General features: G+C 38.7%; 1 long non-coding RNA gene across 1 annotated transcript in view; it reads right to left on the bottom strand.

Annotated features, from left to right (window-relative positions):
• Positions 1-2,948: 2,948 nt before the first annotated feature.
• The window catches only part of LOC141544235 (uncharacterized), a 30,084-nt gene continuing 11,428 nt past the window's right edge, over positions 2,949-21,604 (bottom strand). The window contains exons 2-3 of the long non-coding RNA XR_012482566.1: positions 18,241-18,504; positions 2,949-3,329 (exon numbers count right to left, since the gene is read on the bottom strand). This is a non-coding gene — a long non-coding RNA (uncharacterized LOC141544235). The remainder of the gene's footprint in view (positions 3,330-18,240; positions 18,505-21,604) is intronic.

Genomic DNA, 21,604 nt, shown 5'->3' with positions numbered 1-21,604 from the left:
ACAAAATGAGATACTTCTATCCTCCACCTCCATCAACTCCAACAAGATTTGGCTGGTATTCTCTATCCTGGGCTATCTTTGAATCAAGGAAAGATGGGGAATTTGGAGGATATTTTCTCTAAAATTAATGATACTTCTCTGATTTCTTCCCATCACTTTTATTAGTCCACCAAACTGTTCAGGCTTTGAGACTTGTCAGTTGTTGGGGCTAGGGATTGGAAGGACAGAGTTTTGTGAAAAGATGCTATCTTCTCTTCTCATCAGGTCAGTTATAGAAACTGGGCATTTAAATGTGGGATGCTTTGGGCACTTCTCTGCTCTTTTTTCAAAGAACAATCAAATGTCACTTCTTTTATGAAGACTTCTCTCATTACCCCCAGTAAGAAATGATCAGAAGTGATCCATCAAGAATAAAAGGTCAAGAATTGCAAGGGAACTAATGAAAAAAAACTCAGAGGAAGGTGGTCTAAGTGTACCTGATCTAAAGCTATATTATATAGCAGCAGTCACCAAAACCATTTGGTATTGGCTAAGAAATAGACCGGTAGATCAGTGGAACAGATTAGATACAAAGGACAAAAAAGGGTACATCTATAGCAATCTAATCTTTGACAAACCCAAAGATTCCAACATTAGGGATAAAAATTCATTATTCGGAAAAAACTGTTGGGAAAACTGGAAATTAGTATGGCAGAAATTAGATATGGATCCACACTTAACACCATATACCAAGATAAGATCAAAATGGGTCCATGATTTAGGCATAAAGAGGGAGATAATAAATAGATTAGAGGAACAGAGGATAATCTACCTCTCAGACTTGTGGAGGAGGAAGGAATTTATGACCAGAGGAGAACTAGAGATCATTATTGATCACAAAATAGAAGATTTTGATTACATCAAACTAAAAAGTTTCTGTACAAATAATACTAATGCAAACAAGATTAGAAGGGAAGTAACAAATTGGGAAAATATTTTTAAAAACAAAGGTTCTGACAAAGGTCTCATTTCCAAAATATATAGAGAACTGACCATAATTTATAAGAAACCGAACCATTCTCCAATTGATAAATGGTCAAAGGATATGAACAGACAATTCTCAGAGGAAGAAATTGAAACTATATCCACTCACATGAAAGAGTGTTCCAAATCACTACTGATCAGAGAAATGCAAATTAAGACCACTCTGAGATACCACTACACACCTGTCAGATTGGCTAAGATGACAGGAACAAATAATGACAAATGTTGGAGGGGATGTGGGGAAATTGGGACACTAATACATTGCTGGTGGAGTTGTGAAAGAATCCAGCCATTCTGGAGAGCAATCTGGAATTATGCCCAAAAAGTTATCAAACTGTGCATACCCTTTGACCCAGCAGCGCTACTACTGGGATTATATCCCAAAGAAATACTAAAGAGCGGAAAGAGACATATATGTGCCAAAATGTTTGTGGCAGCTCTTTTTGTTGTAGCTAGAAACTGGAAGATGAATGGATGTCCATCAGTTGGAGAATGGTTGGGTAAATTGTGGTATATGAAGGTTATGGAATATTATTGCTCAGTAAGAAATGACCAGCAGGAGGAATATAGAGAGGCCTGGAGAGACTTAAATCAACTGATGCTGAGTGAGATGAGCAGAGCCAGAAGATCACTGTACACTTCAACAACAATACTGTATGAGGATGTATTCTGATGGAGGTGGAGATCTTCAACGTGGAGAAGATCCAACTCACTTCCAGTTGGTCAATGATGGACAGAGGTAGCTACACCCAGAGAAGAAACACTGGGAGGGGAATGAAAATTGTTAGCACTGATATCTGTCTGCCCAGGTTGCATGTACCTTCGGATTCTAATGTTTGTTGTGCAACAGGAAAATGATATTCGCGCGCATGTATTGTACCTGGACTGTGTTGTAACACATGTAAAATGTATGGTATTGCTTGTCGTCGGGGGGAGGGAATAGAGGGAGGGGGGGTAATTTGGAAAAATGAATACAAGGGATAATATTATAAAAAAAAAATATATATATATAATTAAAAAAAAAAAAAAAAAAAAAAAGAAGTGATCCATCATTGCCTTGACTCAATTCAATAAAAACTAACATTTATTAAGCACTTACTAAGTGCAGGTCACTGTGTAGAATCTGATCTTAAGGAGTTTATAATCTTATTGTGGGGGTCAAATGGTTGGAAGGAGGAAGAAGTAAAGACAAACAGCTACCTACAGACAGCTTGGTGCTTAAAGTCCTCTACAATTTTACTTCTTCCTATCTTTCTAATCATTTTCATATGATTCTCCTTTACAAATTCTCCTGTAACAAGGACACTACTGCTGAGTCCAAGGCTTTTTTTTCCTGTCAACAGCTCTGTGGGACCCATGATTGTGATCCTAATGAGTTTAGTTTTAATTAGAGGCTCCCTTTCCTTAAACTCTTTTTTTTTTTAATTAAAGCTTTTTATTTTCAAAATATATACATGGATAATTTTCAGCATTCACCCTTACAAAACCTTGTGTTCTAAAATTTTCCCTCCCTTTCCTTTACTCTCTCCCCTAGATGGTAAGTGATCCAATATATGTTAAACATATGCAATTCTTCTTTACATATTTCCACAAATATGCTGCATAAGAAAAATTCTATCAAAAAGGAAAAAAACGAGAAAGAAAACAAAATGCAAGCAAACAATGACAAAAAAGAGTAAAAATACTATATTGTGGTCCACATTCCGTTTCCACGTCCACATCTGGTGCAGATGGCTTTCTTCATCACTAGACTATTGGAACTGGCCTGAATATCTCATTGTTGATGAGAGACATGCCCTTCAGACCTGATTATCATATAATCCCTTAAACTCTTTATAGCTCATTGGCATAAATTATTTAAAGATTGGGTGTGGCCTCATGTTTAGGTCTAGATAGATATAAAGATATTCAAAAAGTAATGTGAATAAGATGTAGAAGTAGTATTTATTTTCTACACACAAAAGAAATGCTAAACATATAGTACCAAAAAGTATGTATTTGAAAAAAAACCCACAGAATTCAGTGATTTAACTTACATCTACTATTACATTCTCCTAGGAAGCTGGTTCTTATACCTAATCTGAATGTGAAATAAATCACAGGATTGTAAATTGTGCAGTTTCATTTCACCTTGACTCTGCACTGTCTCTTTGAAGTCTTCTGATAAGTCAGGCTAGAAGCTTGATTCCTCCTCTTAGGGTGGTTGACTTTTCTCATCTAGAACTTCCCCTGCCATCACGTCAGTTCCACTCATTGGATTTGGGACTTCTTGAATTCACAATCATCTCTGAGCTCAGACACCTATTCTGGAAAAGAAAAATAAAATAGAAAACACAATTGGAACCCTGGTATAGGTTCACTTTGATTATATGATTCAAATGGGAATTTGAAGTTCACCTCCTCACTTTAGATAGTATAGTGGATAGATAGAGCCCAGGCCTGAGGAGCAGGAAGACAAATCTTCTAATTAAAATCTGGCCTCAGACACTGGCTGTGTGAACTTGGGCAAGTCATTTAACTGTGCTTGTCTTAGTTTCTTCATTGGTAAAATAAGTGGAGAAAGAAGTGACAAACCATTCCATTATCTTTGCCAAGAAAACCCCAAGTGAGTTCACAAAGAGTCAGACATGGCTGAAAACAACTGAACTGCAACAATTCTTACTTTGGAATTCAATGTTAGAGAGTAGAACTTGCACATAGAAGGATCTAATCAGGGCTGTAAGCCATCTTTTTAACTGAAGCAGCATCCCACCCAACTGGTATGGGGGTGGAGACTTAAGGGACTTTTCAGGGTTCACCACATCTTTAAAAAACACCAGTTTAATGGCTGTCAAAAAGCAATCATGGAATTCGATGCAGAACTTTTGTCATCTCTGACTCATCCAGTGCAGAGTCACCCACTTGGTTGGCACAGAACAGGAAAGGCAAATTTTGTACATGTTCCTTGGAGTGGCCCTTAATATACTTTGTATACTATTGTTTCATTCTCTTTGCTTTCAAAAAAGTATTTCTCCTTGCCTGGAATGTACTCTCTTCTCTTCTCTGCCTTCTCACTATCCTCAAAGCACAGCTTGGATGCTATCTTCTATACCAAGCCTTCCACGTCACCTTTTCTGATCCCCTACCTTATCAAAATAACTTTGTATTTATTGATCTATGTACATGTTGCAATTCTCCCCATCCGTCTCTCCCGCTCCCATCCCTCTAAATGGAGCTCTGAAATTCCTGAGGGATCAGGAATGGTTTCAGCACTGTGAACATATGAGTAGCAAATATGTGTTGCATTGATACAAGGTAGAGGAAGGTAATTGCTGAAAAAGAAAAGTATTATGGGAAATCTTAGGAGCGAGAGGTCACTTTTATCTGCCAATTCCAGGAGGACTTCACAGAGGAATTTGGCCTTTTATGATGTTGGAAAAAACCTACTGGATTTGAAGGCAGAGGAAATGAGTTCAGATCCTGACTCTTCTACTAATGATTTGTGTGAGCTTAGGCAAGTGGCTCTTTTCCTGAGACCTCAATTTACAGAATGAGGGGACTGGACTAGACAACTTTTTAGGTCCTTTCTAGTTATCAATATATTGTCTGATAGGGCAAGAAGAAGTACAGATGCCTCTGTATGTAATGTTACCCTCATCATCTTTGAATCTCTCATAGATGGATTTGTTATTTAAAGTTCATATACACCTTGGAAACTAAGGTCTCACAGTCCAGGCTGACCCTGCCACTGGATAGAGTTCTGCAGTATCAGGACTATAAACCATATGAGTGGTAGGAGGGATATTTGGCCTCAAAAGCACTCACTATCATCCACATCATCTACTGCTTGACTAGGGAATCCCCTTTCAAAGAGAAACACTTCCCCCACACCCTCCCTCTCACCTATTGTCATCCATGAGCTCTTGAATCTGTCCAGCTCCCCAAAAGTCTGCCCTTTTTACCCCCTTTACCTCAATATGGCAGTAATCTGGGCCTGCCCGCCCACCCTGCTGAGGTCTGCACTGTGTCCCAACTCCTTCCATGAGATGCCAAATAGCTTCCAGATGGATGACTCCTCCAGGGTGGAGGCCATGAGAAACTGTAGTATCAACCATCAGAAGAATGAGGAGAGGGCCAGCACATTCTCTTTTCCTCAACCAACTCTGGGGTGTCTATCTGGCATACAGGATTGCTAAATAATGAGTGGGCTGGGATAGATGTGGGCAATGTAAAAGTAATGAGTCATGCTAGGTTGATTCCCAGCTGCTCCCAAGTCATAGAATCCTAGGTTTTCAAGCTAGGAAACTTGAAGAGATCATCTTGTTCCATACCATCACTTTACAAATGATGAAATCAATCAATTAACAAGCATTTATTAAACACCTTGTACAGATACTGTGCTAGGTACTTCAGATACAAATAGGAAGAAGGAAGCAATTCCTACTTGCAAGAAGCTTACACTCCAATATAAAGCACACAGCGTAGAATAATTAACTAAACCAAAACTCACACAGCTAGGAACAAAGGTGGTGCTTTCACTAATAAGGCCAGCTTTTCTCTCCCTCTCTTAGGATTCTTTTCCTGAGACTGGAGGATCTCAAAAGAGTTTTTTGTCTTTTCCTTTTTTTCTAATGCTAAAACTTTTCCTCCCTTGACTGTGCTGACGTTTAGTCTATGTCTGAAAATAGCTCAATATAATAGAGCTCAGAGAGCTGTGCCAATTAAAATTTAACAAACTCTTATTAAACATTATCTTCTTCCCATAGGCAAGACACTGTTAGGTGCTGCCTTTGGGATGTAAAGTTGACCAAGACCTGGTCTCTGCCCTCAAACAGCCAACTAGGGAAAGCAATTGCACAAATATTTATAATGTAAATTAGAAAATAAGTGCTTGGTATAATAGCGTCACGGGGTTTTTGAAGGAGAAGTAGAACCTGGGCAGGCCTCTAAGCATGGATAAGTGGGATGGGGAGAGGTCAATCCAAGCAGAAGGAACAGTGTGAAAAAGGCTCCCAAAGGTGGAAAGTCTGGAGCATGTACAGGGAAAGCAAGTAGTCCATGGTGACTGGTATATAGAGTACATGGAGAAGAAAAATGTGAAATAAGACTGGGACCAGACTAATAGTAACAGCAGACTTTATCGAATGCTTTATGGTTCGCAAAGTGATTTCTTTACAACAACCTTGTGAAACAGGCATATTCATCGGATCCCCATGGATTTTAAAAAAACAAAAGTCGTTTTTTTGTCAGGAGGAAGGTAGTTGGTTTGTTTGTTTGTACTTACGAATTCATAGGTGTTCCATAGATGAATGAACCTTTGCAAGTTGGAACCTTTTAGAACTATCTGGAGCATTGAGAGTTTTAGTGACTGTGTGACAGCGTCACACAGCAAGTATAAGTCCTAGGTAAGAGGGAAGTCAGTTTTTCTGACTCCCACAGCTGGCCCTCATCTGCTGCAAAGAGAATGAGTTGCAAGTGGTCCAACAGGCAACACATGGTCAGCACAAGTAGATATATTTCCATTGATAATCTACATTCAAGAAGTGGTGTAATCACTTAGAGCATATGTGATCTGAAAAGGAGGCAGTCTGGTCATGTGGCAAGTACTAGGGATAAAGATGGAAAGATAGCCTAAGACCTGGACTGGTACACATGAAAGAAATGAGAAAGACTCTGGCCTGATGGATGGTTTGTTTGTAGAGAATCTATAGGAAAATATGGGAAATGGTGGCATAGGTTGAGAAATTAAAGATAGGCTGTGATCTGTGCTAATGGAAAGAATGTTTACACCAGTGACATCACAGAGCCAGTTAAGCTCTGTCGAGATACAGTCGAGATAACAGGATTGAGAAAAATGGACTTGTCCATGGTCATTTCCATCAAAGCTTCTTATACTATGGGTCAAAACCCCATCTGGGGTTGTATAACCCAATATGGGGGTCACAAAATTATGACAAAATTATTAACACTCTTGGCTTTATTTTATAAGGCTGTCTTGATGTATACCACTCTACTCAAACCAGATCATTCATCGCCACCCATAAAGTCCTCTACTTGCCTACCTTTGCTTATACTGTCTTTTAAAAACAGAATGTCTCCATCAAAGCCTGCATGTTGAGAAGCTACTAATAATTTCATCTGTCTTCTGGCTCCAACCCATACTTGTCCCTCTAGGCTCTGTCCAGGGCCTCCTCTTCCCTAAATACCTTTGGTGATCTCATCAGTTCTCATGGTTCAGTTACAGGATTTCCCCAAATCTTTATGCCTGGCCCTAATAACAAGTCAAACAAGAATGTCCACATACAGAGCTTTAAGGTTGACATAACTTTGCTTCCAATATCTGTGACATAGAAAATAGAGGTATTATTATCTTCATTAAAATGAAGATGAACATGAAAGAGAAAGGTGAGAAAGGTTTGGCACAGTTAAGTGACTTATTCCAGGTCACAAAGTTAGTAAATTCTGCAACAAGGGGTAGTAATCATTTGTCACTCTTTAAAAATGAGGAGAAAAGCCTATGAAGATAATTTTTCCTCTCTTTTCCCTAACTTCCCCTAGACTTGGGCTGAGCTCTTCCTTTCTTCTCCCCTACCCTCCTTCCTCAGGATTTATGCACAGGAAATTTGTAGACATTAAACGACACAGCAAGCAAATGTTCTTCATAATAAAATCCTGCCATTGCCAAGTCTCTATGCCCGCTTCTCTATTCCTGCAGACAGACTGCAAGTCCCTCGGTCATAAATCCAGAGGTCACAGCTCATAACCATTAGCCAGTGATTGTGCTCATCAGGACGTCTTTATGAGACTCGGGTCAGATAAATTGATTGTTTGAGGTCAGAAACATGGATCTATTCTCTGCATCAGTGTTCCTGCTACCCCTGAACCCTGGCAAAACCCAGTTTGCTGCCCCCATTCCCAGTCACTGATGAAAGGGGCAACTCAGTGAGGGCAATATAGACTTTCTGATTATGCACTTCAATAAAGAAAGAAAGAATCAGTTGATCTATCAAAGAGTTTATAATACTTAGAGTATTTCTTATACAGGGAGTATTAAGCACAGTGCCAGGTACTGTGCCAAGAACTATGAATGCAAATACAAGCAAAAGGGAAGAATGTCTGTCTTCAAGGAGCTTACATTTTAATGGGGGACAATAACATATAACAGAGAATTAGAAAACAGGAGATAGAAGATGGGAAGGGGATGGGTAGAGAGGAGCAGATACCAACAAAGGAAAGATGGGTGTTAAGTCCAGGAAGTCAGAGAAGAGTATGGAGAGGGATTGTTGGCTCATAATGGAAGCTCAGAAAGGAACTCACCAACGAAAGAACAAGACTTTAGGGACAGAGGGTTCTTCCAAGATTAGAAGCTTTCTGAAGCCTGCCAACAAAGAAAAAACAACATAGCATCACCGCCCCCACCCAAACTTGCTCCACCTCACTTTCTTGATAGTTTGGTTAATGGTACCACTATCTTCCAGTCCCCCAAACTTGAAATATCATGTGATCTGTGACTCTTCCCTCTCACCACCACCGATATTCTATCATTTGCCTTCTTCCACACTCTAGATCATGCCTTTAACTTGAACTATTATAAATACTTTTCGGATCAATCTCTAGTTCAAGTTTTTCTGTTCTCCAATTTATTCCCCACATAGTTGCTAAAATAATTTTCCTAAAGCTTTATCAGATGATCATATCATTTCTTTTCTCAGCTCCCTGTGGTTTACAAGTGGAGGTCATGTTATTATTCACAGAATGGAATACAAAAGCATTTTTTAAATGCTTACTATAAGTCAAGCATTGGGAATAGGAAGGAAAAAAAGGAGACAGCTCATCTTTTTAAGGACCTCCCACTCTAATGGAGACATCACTTATAGAAAGGTTTAGCTGTTTTTTTTGTGGTGGCAAAGAATTGAAAAATGATTCCTCATCAATTGGGGAATAGCTGAATAAATTATGATAAATGAAAGTAATGGAATATTATTGTACTATAAAAAATAATGAACAAGATGATTTTCAAAAGGCCTGGAAAGATTTACATGAATTGATGCTGAGGGAAGCAAGAAGAACCAGGAAAACATTGTACCCAGTAACAAGAAGATTTGTATGATGACCAGCTCTGATAGACTGAGAAGAACCAAGCAATTCCAATAAACTTTGAATGGAAAATGACTATGGAGAGTGAATGTGGATCAATACATGCTATTTTTACCTCTTTTTTTCCTTTTCTTGCAGTTTTCCTTTTTGTTCTGATATCTCTTTCCCAACATGACTCATATGGAAATATATAAAAATAAAAATGAATGTATAGCAGCACCTGAAGATCTCCAGGGCACTGTGGAAGGGCATTTGATAAAACCTAAAGATCCTTATGGTCCAGGGTAAAGGGAGATAGGTAAACCTAGTGATTCTCCATCTTACTGGAATGTTAATAGCATGAGTAACCATGTTTTCTCTTCAGACAGGAGCCTTCAAGGGAGATGCACTACCATTGATCTTCAGTACTTAGACCCTATTAATAATATAATACATGGCATCTAGTGTTAAGCTACTAAAGCTAAAGACTATGCTAAGACTTTTTTGGGATACCCCATATAAAACCTTAAACTTTACAATATAATTTCCAAAGCATTCTAAATTAAATCTCATAGCATATTCATTAAGTAGTTTTGAGAAGTATCATTATACCATTTTGCAGATGAGGAAATGGATTTAGAGTGAGAGGTGAGGGGTCCAAATTCAGATGCTTCTTGGTTCTACTCCTATTTAAGGGATTGACCTGGGAATACCTGAGAAGAATTGAATTTCCTAAACAATCTGATAATATCATTTGTTTTTCATTTGTTAGTTACTCCTCAACCTATTGCTTGAATTGTTGTCATATTTAATCTTATCTTCTCAAGTTTTAGGGTTATGCAAGGAGTATATTTGTCTAATTCCTCACTAATTAATAACATTTCAACTTATTTATCTGTCAACTAAGTTCAGAGTCTCCAACTAGTCTATCAAATATTATTGATGTAATAAACTAGAGAAATCAACCAATTTATTAAATTCCTTAATCTCCTAAAAGGACATAAATACTAAAGTTCCTAACATGAAATTTCATAACAATGAAATAACATAACAAGGACAGAAAGTTATTTACAATATTTTAACTCAGAAGGAACACAATGCCTCAAACCCTAATTACAATGGCAGATGACTTTTCTCTACTTCTGAGAATGTGGTACTACATTAGTTCATATTTAATACAATAAATAAATCTTTTTTGTAAATATTATTTTCTTCTTTATAAGAGAAAGAGTAGAACAGTTACATTAAGAAAGGAGATCTTTCCCTCCTCTTTCTCTGTCTTCTCCATCTTCTCTCTAGCTATAACAGGAAACTGCCTTCCTTCAACTTCTCTCAAGCCATCACTCTTAGCATTCTCACTCTATCAGAGTTAAAATTGCCTTTCTACAATATTTCTTTTGACTCTTAAAGATACAGTAACAATATCTAGTAACATATACATATATGTACTATATATACACATAGAATATTCCATAGTAACATAATAAAGATAGAGTAACAATAACAACAGTTCCTATGGGAGAGCCGTGTGAAACAGGAATCACAGCTGCAAGAGCAAAGAAAATTTTTCTTTTCCTCCCCCAAATCAGCAATGTTGTCTTGTAACAGAATTACATGGGTAGCAATTAGAAATGGATATATCTAGTCTTAGTTGTCTCATGTTCCAAGAGCTCTTCATATTGAGTTGAACTACTAGACTTTATAGAGTGAGAAGATTTCCTCATCCACCCTTATTGTAGAAAAAAGATCATTCCCATGGTTTGTATAACACCCTAACTGGAATGTAAATTTAACAAATTAGTCAATACAAGTTCCTTGTTTAGCAAACACCAAATCATGTTTGCTTCTGGGGGGAGTCTAAATCTTGGGAAGACTGTATATATAGGATTTTAGAAAATAGGAACTCACTGGAAAAAAAAAGAGGGTTGCAAATTCAAATCCTTCTGGGGGGATATCTTATAGATTATTTTAGTGCTTTTATTTTTATACTTGTCTAATGAATTCCAACAAGTTTTCAGCATTTTATGCATTTTCTGTGGGGCAAAATAAAGACTATCTTATATTCAGCAGTTATATTGTATAATTGAATGCCTTCACGGAATTTGGAAATCCTGCCACTGACATTTGGGAAACCCTAAATATGTGATGATTTTAAGTTTTGAAGATTTTTCTTATATTTATTCAAGTGGGGGCAATGAGGCAAAAGAAGAAAGATTGACCCGAGTTCAATCCCCCAGGATGAAACCTATATGTACCCAGAGTCCTTGGTGGGGAGCCAAGCCATGGATTACATTTGTTTAATTGAATTCAATTGATTCAATGGCAATCCAAAACCACTGAGATTTGAGATACAAAAATATACATTTTTAGGTACAAACATACATAGAAGCAACAGACTTGTATATACCTCACTCTCCCTCACCAGGGAAAAAACAGATTTCTAGGCCCAACCAATTTTATCTTAGAAATTAAATTTCTTATGGCTTCTTGAAGACTCTTCAGGCAAGCTAATCTATTCTCTGCCTGCAGTACGTAGCTGGCTCATTTCTGCCTCCATACTATCAGTTAGAGAAAAATGATACCATGGAAGCTAAATTCATTGGTGTGGAAGGGGCAGAGCAAAGTAGCCACCAGGAAAATCCTGGCCATGGGAAAAGAATCTGGAAGGATTTTTGGTAGGAGGAGTTATAAGGAAAGGGAGAGGTTTGATTTAATAGACAAGAAAGAAGTAGAGAAGAAATGCCCCATGGACAAGGTCAAGGTCTGAAAGAACACTGGAGGCAAAATTATTTTCAGATCTAAGCTCACAATGAGTTGTTCACTTTCTCTTTCTCACAGTGTCTTCCCTTTCATGGTGCCTTTCTTCTTACTCTAGCTAATTCTAGTTAGGTTAACCTGGCATACTCCCACCTCACAGAGTATTTCCTTTCTCCTCATTAACTGTGAGTCCCCCTGGGGAAGTTGTCTTTTCCTTGCCATCTATATGATCTTTCAACTTTATTTCATTTTTGCACTCGTGCCTATTTTACCTCTTATCTGTAACCTCTTCCCCTAAATAATCTGCCTTTTGCCAAAACAACAACAACAACAACAACAACAACACTGGATTTGGAGCAGGATTTCCCACTGTGTGATCTTGGGTAAGTCAATTTCCTTCTAGCCCTCAGAATCTAAAATGAAGGAATTGGATAGTCTCTGAGACCCTTCCATCTCTAAATCTATGATCATGTGATTCTAATATGTTTGCTAGTGATGAAACAACATCTTTTCCAAGGAAAAGCTTTGTGGAGACTTCCTGAACCCCCAAACTCACACACAGTTCTCTGGTGACTCTAGCACAGTCATCTGTAAAATATGTGCACTGTACAATACCTATGGACCTCCCACCTCTGCCAAAGGATCCCTTCCACATTGTGACTTTCCCCATCTTGGTTTTGATATGTCAAATTAGCATAAGAAATTATATGGGAATTTGGAGGTAGTTTTGCAGAAAGTGGAGATGGCACATGAAGGGCAGCAAGCAAAATAGAAAAAGTTTAGAAATGCATAAAATACATGTATAGTATTGTATAATAGCAAACCAATTTTGGCAAGGTACTGAAAACACCCCATAAAAGACAAAAAATTCAGACTTCTTTTCTGGTATAAAGAGAGGGTAAAAAAATTTTACTACAATTTCCCCCATCCCCTCACCTTCAGAGATGTGGAAAGGATAGTTGTTCTGATGAAATGTAAATGCTTCAAGGGGAGGAAATGATTCATTTCAGTCTGTATGTCTTCAGTGTTTAGCAATGGCACAAAGTAGGTAACAAACACAAAGTACAACTAAACAAACACGCACAATTGAAAGTGAAAACTGCAAAATTACAAAGAACAAGTATGGCTGGAAAGGAAAAAAGATGAGAAGACATTGGTGCTCCCATCCTTTGGCAGTTGTGGGAGGTCCATAGGTGTTGTATAGTGCATATATTTTCATCTTTCTTTGATGTACTGATCAGTTATATTGATTTTCTCCCTCTTTCCGTATCTTTACAAAATATTATTTGTATGTATACATGTATTTAATATATAGTTTAACATATTTAACATATATTGGGCTACCTTCCATCTAGGGGAGGAGGTGGGGGGAAAGAGGAGAAAAGTTGAAACAGAAGGTTTTGCAAGGGTCATTGTTGAAAAATTACCCATGCATATGTTTTTTTAAATAAAAAGCTATAATAAAATTTTTAAAAAAATTATTTGTTATATAGGATGGATTTCTGGAAGGGGAAAGGGAGGGATTCATGGGGGAAATTATGGTGATGTAAAAAACAAAAAACAAATAATTTTTTAAAATACACAATCTTTCTTCAATCTATCTTTTTCAGCCTTATAATACATTATTCTCCTTTCCATGTGCTGCTGTTTACCAGACCAACTTTCTTATTGTTCCTCACACAATGAAATCCACCCACTCCCATCTTTGAGCCTTTTTCCTGACTGTCCCACAAGCCCAGAATGCACTTCTTCCTCACTTCCACCTTTTAAAATCCCTTATTTCCCTCAAAACTTAATTCAAATGCCATTTTCTATAGGAAGCATTCCCTGATTCCCCCTTCTCTCCAACCCAGAAGCTGATTGTCTTGTACATTACTTTATTTTGTATAAATGCTAACCCATGTAGGTACATATCCTTAATAGAAGGCAAGCTTGCTGAGGGAAAGGACTTTCCCTTTTTATCTTCATATACTTGGGGTTTACAACATAGAAGTTGCTAAATAAATCTTGGCTGATTGATTATAATTTTTTGAGTTGCCTTATTTTCCTCCCAGACTATACACTTTATACAAACAAGAGCACTTTCATTAAAACTGGGTCTTAGTATAGCATAGATTCTTAAGCAACATTTGCTGACTAAAGGAAGTAGGCTTCCCTGGATGAATTAAGGGTTCCAGGACACAAAGAATAAGAAGCCCTGCTTTAGTATATGCTAGTAAGTCCCAGGAAATGGGGTTGGTAAACTAGGAAATGGTTTTTGAAAGCTAAACTGAGTATGTAGCAGATAGGATAAGGAGCTTCCAAGGAAATTCAGGTCTCCCCAGTAATTTCCAGTTCTTTGAATGAAGGATTCAGAATACAGTAAGCTCTGCAAAGTGGGAGTGGCAGTGTGTTTCCCCAATGGCTAAGGGAACCCTCCTTATTCTGCAATTGTATGACTTCAGGTGCATTATTTCTTTAAGAGATATTCTTCTCTAGGAAAAGAACTGCCTGGCTCCTGCTCCTGCCAAGATTAGGTGACCATAAATCAAAGCTGGCACTCCCTTGGCATTAGCCTTGCTTTGAGCAGCCCAGATGGCAGGCACAACTTGCAGGGGCAGCCAAGAGTACTGGAGGAGAGAGATGGGCAAGGAGGAAACACCTGGGGGAAGAATGGGCACAGCCTATCTCTATATTAAATAACCAAATGCCCTGAGGAGTCCAGTGCCCAAGAAAATGCTAAGATAACCCCATCTCTATTTCATTTAGAAGATATGTTCTGACCTGATCAAAATTATAGGTTGAAAGTGAGTGACACTGAAAGGTCATATTGCCTCTAGCTTCTTTGCCATTCTTAATAACCTCCTCTTCAAAACTACTATTTTAGGCAGGATTCTAGTCATTCTTTTCTCACAAGTAGACCATCTCCTGATTCCTCCTCTGCCTCATCTGCCACATAGCCTCTTAATATGCCATATTAGAAGGCAAGCTTATTTGTATTTGGATCCCTACAGCACAGCATAATGCTTGGCACACAGTAGGTACTTAATAAATGCTTTATTGTCAAAATAAATAGGGCCTCTAACCTCTGGGTATCTAGAACCAAAAAAATCCCAGACTAGACAAAGGAGAGTGAGGAATTAAACAGAAGTTTAATTTCAAAGTGAGGGAAATAGCTTGCAAGCAAGGACTGGTGCTAGAGCCCAGCCCTGATTGGGGGCCCTGCTTAGGGTGGGGACATCTTGGTACTCATACCTATGGCTACGCAGTAACATCAACAATGAGACAAGTTTGATTCAAAGCAGGTTTTCATAACCAGAAACAATGCCGGGATTTTGATGTGGCTGAGATCATCCAGAGGGTAAGCACAAAGGATTGTTGTTATGCTAAGCTCGGGGTACAACCTGCTTGTAACCATCCCTCTGGAAAACAGGGTGTTTCCCAATATCTTGATTCCCACCAATCTACCTGATTTCCATCATTTGTGAGTCTCTGGATAAGCATTTTCCCTTCCTATATTTTCCCTTCTATAAAACAAGGGGGATTGTCTAGATGGCCTCCAGAGTTTCTTCCAGCTCTAAATTTCTAACCAGTAACCTCCATATAGCTTTGTGGTGCAGTAGATAGAATATTGGGCCTGGAGTCAAAAAGAGCTGAGTTTAAATCTGTCCTCAGATAATTGCTTAGTTGTGTGACCCTAGGCAAGTCAGTTTACTCCTATTGCCCCCAAGAAACAAAAATGAAAATATATATGTAAAGTATAAATGTATATGTACAAAAATGTAAATGTAAAGTGTATATTACTGATTTGACAGCCCTTCTTTTCCCACAGTCCACTGCCGGTCTAAGATAAAAAAATTTCCCTGTGTTTAACATCCATCCCTTTTATTCTGTCTCCTTGGATTCACTCAACTCTGGTCTTCTGGGAGAAGAATGAATTTTTCCCTTTCTCCTAAGAAAATCCCATTGTAGGCCCATGATGAAGTCACCCTTATCTAGAGCTCCAAAGTACCTTGACGATTATCTAATCCAACCCTTCATTTTACCTCTAAGGAGAATGAGCTTCAGGTTCAGTGACTTTTCCAAAGTCACTCAGTGAGTGGTTGAGAAGGGTGGGATTTTAACACACATTCTCCAGTTTGCATTCTATTGCTACTTCCTTGATCTCCTGCAGCCTTTGCCTTTGCTTGGGTCTGGAAGGGAAACGGGAGAATAGGTGAACATCATCTCTCCAGATGAGTTCAGGTGGATTTACTTAAAGCCATTCCCCAGCCTTCTCAGTCACTTGCCTGTGGAAACAACTAATGATATCAAGACAAGGAGCTGGGATGAACTTTCAGATCTGAGAGGGACCTTGGTGCCTCTCTGGTCCAATCCATATGTGAAAAGGAACCCTTCCTACAGCATGCCAGACAAACTGTCACCCACCTTGTTACTTCCCATAGAACACCTCCATTCTAACTGGGGTGGCAATGGAAAAAGCTGTGTCCACTCTTCAAATTATGTGTTCAGGGCTCCAGGATGGAAGCCAAATAGGGGATATCCTTCAAAAGAATCTTGGAGGGATTCCAAATCACTACTGATCAGAGAAATGCAAATTAAGACAACTCTGAGATACCACTACACACCTGTCAGATTGGCTAAGATGACAGGAACAACTAATGATGAATGTTGGAGGGGATGTGGGAAAACTGGGACACTGATACATTGTTGGTGGAGTTGTGAAAGAATCCAACCATTCTGGAGAGCAATTTGGAACTATGCCCAAAAAGTTATCAAAATGTGCATACTCTTTGATCCAGCAGTGCTACTACTGGGCTTATACCCCAAGGAAATACTAAAGAAGGGAAAGGGACCTGTATGTGCCAAAATGTTTGTGGCAGCCCTTTTCGTAGTGGCTAGAAACTGGAAGAATGGTTGGGTAAATTGTAGTATATGAATATTATGAAATATTACTGTTCTGTAAGAAATGACCAGCAGGATGAATTCAGAAAGGTTTAGAGAGACTTACATGAACTGATGCTGAGTGAAATGAACAGAACCAGAAGATCGCTGTACACTTCAACAACAATATTGTATGAAGATATATTCTGATGGAAGTGGGTATCTTCAACATAAAGATCTAACTCACTTCCAGTTGATCAATGATGGACAGAAACAACTACACCCAGAGAAGGAACACTGGGAAGTGAATGTAAATTGTTAGCACTACTGTCTATCTACCCAAGTTACTTATGCCTTCGGAATCCAATACTTAATGTGCAACAAGAAAATTAGATTTACACACATATATTGTATCTAGGTTATACTGTAACACATGTAAAATGTATGGGATTGCCTGTCATCTAGGGGAGGGAGTAGAAAATCTGGAAAAATGAATACAAGGGATAATGTTATAAAAAAAATTACTCATGCATATATACTGTCAAAAATTTTATAATTATAAAATTAAAAAAATAAATTAAAAAAAAAAAAAAGAATCTTGGAGGGAATTCTGTGTTTTGCCCCACTCCAAATAACCAGTAATAGCATCTTAAAATACTTGTTTTGAACTGCACTTGTGCTTGGTATAGGGAAGTCCCAGGGAAGAAATTCTTGTTCTGCAACTTACTTGATGTTTTTTGTCAGCTACAACTCTGTGACTCAACGTATCATACTGTCCATGGGGTTTTCTTGCCAAAGATATGGAAATGGTTTGTCATTTCCTTCTCCAGGAAATTAAGTGATTTGCCAGGATCACATAGCTAGTTAGTGTCTAAGGCTGGATTTGAACTCAGTTCTTTGCGACGCCACTTCTAGATTTTTATTCATTCTATAATTTTTAGCTTTAGACAACTGCTTTAAACAAGCAAGTTAGAGATAAAATGACTTGCCTAAGATCACACCACAAATACACATCAGAAGTAGGATCTGAATCTATGTTCCTGACTGTGATGCAGTCTCTACCCATTGTGCCATGCTGACTTTCAAAGTATTTTGTTAACAAGAGGTTTTTTATAAATGAGTTATTACTTATTATAATTAATAACCATATTATTAATTATTTGCCTGACTCATATCATTTCTTCCTCTGCTACTTTATGAATACATTGATTTGGCACATTTTAGGGTTGATAACAAAAAATAATGTTATGAATAATTAGGAACATTAAGGCTTTATTTAGGAAGGTGGCTTAAAATGAGATGCCACAATTGATGGAGGTGGGAGGTAGCTGACAGTGGGCTGGCACCGGGGTCATGAGTGGGACTGAGTTTGAGTGGGGTTGGGGCCAAAACCAACAATGCAATAGAACTGGGGAATTGTGCTGAATCCAAGGCCAACTGTGTGGGAGGGTTTGAGGTCAGAGTCTTGGACTCTGATTTATTTCTGGATGCTAAGCAATACCCCTCTTACCTAGACATTATTCATGTCACATGATCACCTACCCAGAACTCAGGGTCAGGCTCAGGTTGGAACAGGTGACCAGCAAGGTTTAGCATTTTCAGTCTTCTTGGATTTTCTAATAAATAGCACAGGTGTAGCTAAGGGAGAGGCAGCCAGGTCTTTGTTCCAGGTGCTGACATCTGTGGAGAGCAGAGCAGGCTTTTTTCTTACAGTGATCCAGACTCTCTCCTCCTCAAGCTGTGAAGTCTTTCACTTGGTTGTACTTTTGTAGGGATAGGGAGAGAAGGTGGATTCCAGAAGAGGCCCTAAGGCAAAGGTCAGGGAAGGATGAGGAAGGAAGGAATGGGTTATTCTCTCTCTTAGCATTATTGCCCCAGGGGTAAAGCTATCCCTTCTGGAGCTTGACTAAGCTGTCTTTCCCAGCCCTTCTTCCCTACTCTATCTCTTTCCAACCAATCAAATTTTCCCCAAGTATCCAGCTTCATAGTGGCAATTCTAAAAGGGCATCATATCCCCTGATACTGAAATCCACCATAGAAAGGGACTGTCTACGCCAGAGGTTCTTAACCTTTTCTTTGATTTGACAGCCCCCTTTAGTCAGAGCCTAACTGGAAGGGTTGGATTGGGCTTATTAATTTCTTCTTAGAATAATGTTTTAAAATGCATGGAATACAATAGAATTTTTAAAAGGAAATTGATTTTAAACTAGATTTATCAAAATATTATAAAAACGAGTTCATGGACCCAAGATTAAGAACTTTTGCTCTAGACTGTTCTCTTAATTACAGTAGATTGAAGATATAAAAGCAAAGGATGGTGATCCTAACACTTTGCCCAATTTAACACAATAAGCATCATCAGAAACTTGCCACCTACTTAACCCTGACTCCCTCCCACTGTACCACATGGCCTCCAGGATAGCTACCACCCGAAAGGGGACAAATGGCTCCAAGGACAGTAAGATGTTTTCATATTAGATAGCAAAGTACCAAAATGGACTGGGATAAAGGTGGTTTTTTAATCCATTTTTCTAGAGAACAAATGGAGAAAAAGATCTGTGGCCTTTGAGCAGAGGCAAAGGCAGAGGAAGAGAGACCTATCAACTCTTTGGTTGGCTGCCAAGGAGTCAGGGAACATTGGCATCGGAACTCCTAGTTTTTGCTGAGAATGGGATGTTTTTGAGGTTTTTATTCCACTGAAAAACTCTAACCCTGGCCCCAGTATAGGTCACTTAATTTTCCTGAACTGAATTATAAGTTCTACCCTTGTTGATTTTCTGGGTTCTGTTCCTTGCTGCCCCTCTCCCACTCTTTCCAGCTTATGTTGCTGTCAAAATAATTTGCCTCCCATAATTTATGTTTATATTTGTTTCCTCAAACAGAGATTAATTAATGTGTCATTACTCAGCATTCCCTGGTTGGGGTATAAGAGGCTGGGGGGGTGGGAGAGGAAAATGGTTTTTAGATATTAGATGTGCTGTTTTTAAATACTGTTTTAAAATGTCAGGTCCATGTTAGGACCTGACAGTGGTTTATCACCTTCTCTGGTCCTTAGTATTACTAACCATAAATTAGGAAACAATCCTCTAGTACATGTCAAGGGCTACCAGATGACTGAGATTAGTATTTTTTTTTGAAGACCTCTAATTTTGCTCCCCTTTATTCCAATCTTCGGATATGTGTGCATGTGTGTGTGTGTTCACTCTAGCTCTATAATTTATGTAGACAATTCACTCAGCTAGGTGAATATCTTTTCCAGATCTAATATAACTGTTTTGGGAACATTGTGAAAATGGACCTTTAAGGACCTTCCTATGGAGTATGCTTCAGAGCCCCACGTCTCTAAGAGCTGTCAGAGGTATACTCCATGGGATGGCCCTTATAGCTCATTCTTACTCACAGGCCAACCTCCACAACACTGAAATCTTATAGTTCCTGAGGGTCTCTTTTCAAACTTATGACGTCTCTGTGGCTCCTAGAACTCCAAACTGGGGTCTCAAGGACTGAGCAAAGACTCACCTGATTCCCTCCTTCAGGCTTACCCCCACCCCCATCTTCTCAGCCCAGATGCTTCTAAGGTGCAAATAATATCAAATCTTTCACCTGTTCCAAGGCCTGACCTCTTCAAGCATCTAGCTTGTCTGAGACAACCCACAATCACCTGCTCTCAGTTGACATCGCTACCACCTCCTTTTCAGGACCTAAAAGGGAAGCTTTGAGGCTCTGTCCTTTGAAACCAAACCACATCATTCTCTCCCAAGCTCACAGGAGAAGCTGAGAGAAGGAAGCTCTGCCAAGGCTGGTATTTTTCATGTAGCTGAGAAATCATGCCATTTATTCCCAGCATGGAAAGAGGAAAGGGTAGATATTGAGCCAGAGAGTACATATGAAAACTGAATGACTTTCATCACCTGACAAAATACTTTCATCTCACCTTTATGTAATGTTTTGAAAGATTTACAAAATACTTTTTTCCTAACTATCCCTATGAGGCAGCACAAATATTACATATGGCAGCCACAGCTGACATATAATAATAGCTAGTATACAATAAGCACCTTAATGCTTGTTTGACCTGGCACAAAGAAGGTACTTTAAAATGCTTGCTATTTGATTGATTAGGATTTGACACATAATATGCACTTAATAGGCATCTAGGTAGTACACTGCATAAATTGGGCTTGGAATAAGGAAGACAGTTCTTCATGAATTTAAATTTAGTCTCAAATAGTTATTAGCTGTGTGACCCTGAACAAGTCACATATTTGATTCATGTCCTCATCCATAAAATGGAGAAAGCATGTCTGATTACTCCGTATCTTTGTCAAGAAAACCCCATATGGAGTCACAGAGTCAGATAAAAATAAACAATAAAAGCCATTTGTTTGATATAGAATAGGAATACGAGTTTACATAAATTATCTGATCCTATCACAACCCTGTGGGTTAAATACCAAAGATATGATTCCCATTCAACAGATAAGGAAATGGAAATTTAGAAAGGATAAGAAACCAGTCTTTTACAACAATACTGGCATCTGTTAGAAGCAAACTTCAAATCCAAGCCTTTCCTGACTCCAGTTCAGATCTCTTACTCTACATGTTGCTGGATTATAAATTCTCAAGTCGTTGGATGCTGTTCATGGATAGCTTTGGCACCTCTACATACTCTCCTCCCTACCAGTAGCCTAACACTGGGACCTAGAATCATGTTCACTGTAACACTGCAGTGGCACTGAAGAAAATCCTTCCTTCAGCCTCATTTGGATTCTCTAGGCCAGGGCTCCTGCTAATTACCAATCCCTTTATCTCTTCTTAATGCCTTCCCCAGGTTTTCATCATAGAAGTTCAGTTTTAGGGCCTTGAGCCTGGGCTCTTTGAGGTCAAAGTCAGTGGTGAGAAATAT

The sequence above is a fragment of the Sminthopsis crassicaudata genome, chromosome 5, assembly GCF_048593235.1.
Source record: "Sminthopsis crassicaudata isolate SCR6 chromosome 5, ASM4859323v1, whole genome shotgun sequence".
Taxonomy (NCBI): Eukaryota; Metazoa; Chordata; class Mammalia; order Dasyuromorphia; family Dasyuridae; genus Sminthopsis; species Sminthopsis crassicaudata.
This window is presented reverse-complemented; position numbering and strand designations above follow the sequence as displayed.